We start from the raw sequence: 873 nt of genomic DNA on the forward strand, positions 1-873 counted from the left end.
GTAATCAGGAATGCTCTTACTCAATTTGTGCAGCAATGAGGAGAATCTTTATATGAAGCTTGGGAGTGCTACAAGGAGATGCTTAGGAAGTATCCTCATAATGCAATGCCTGATTGGATGATCATCAATTGTTTTTACAATGGGTTGGAAGCACAGTCCAGACCCATGCTCGATGTAGCAGCAGGCGGAGCATTATGGGCAAAGAGCTATGAGGAAGCTTATGATCTAATTGAACTGATGGCTGCTAATGAATATCAGTATCCCCAGAGATGTCCACAGGGCAAGGTAGCAGGAGTTCTTGAGGTGGATACAGCTACGGCTATCACTACTCAACTAAAGGCGTTGTCTATGAAGATCGATTCTCTGGCTAACTATGGTGTTAAGCAGATAATTAGTGTTTGTGAGCTGTGTGCAGGTCCGCATGTGACAGAGCAATGCGCTATATCTAGTGACTCAGCTCAGTTTGTGAGCAACTTTCAGAGATCGCAGCAGCCAGTTCCTGCCACTTATTATCCTGACAATTGGAATCATCCTAACTTCAGCTGGAGTAACAATCAGAATGCGATGCAACAGCCATTCCAGCAGTTTGGAAAAAAAACAATTCAACCCTCCTGGTTTTCAGCAACAATTTACACCAAAATAACAACTCCAAATTCAACAACAAAATTATGATGCAGGCCTATCTACCAATGAAAAATCTGAATTGGAGGAGTTGAGGCTTATGTGTAAAAACCAGGCTCTTATATGCTAAAGCCAGGCTATTTCTATTAAGACTCTAGAGAACCAACTAGGGCAAATTGCTAATGCCTTATTGAATCGACCACCACGATCGCTTCCTAGTGATACGGAATCCAATCCAGGCAAGAGGGAAGT

General features: G+C 42.7%; 1 non-coding gene across 1 annotated transcript; it reads right to left on the reverse strand.

Annotated features, from left to right (window-relative positions):
* LOC141681232 (small nucleolar RNA R71) lies at positions 1-107 on the reverse strand. The gene has a single exon (XR_012558672.1). It is a non-coding gene; the product is annotated as a small nucleolar RNA R71 (small nucleolar RNA).
* Positions 108-873: the final 766 nt, after the last annotated feature.

Source organism: Apium graveolens, chromosome 8, assembly GCF_009905375.1.
Source record: "Apium graveolens cultivar Ventura chromosome 8, ASM990537v1, whole genome shotgun sequence".
Taxonomy (NCBI): domain Eukaryota; kingdom Viridiplantae; phylum Streptophyta; class Magnoliopsida; order Apiales; family Apiaceae; genus Apium; species Apium graveolens.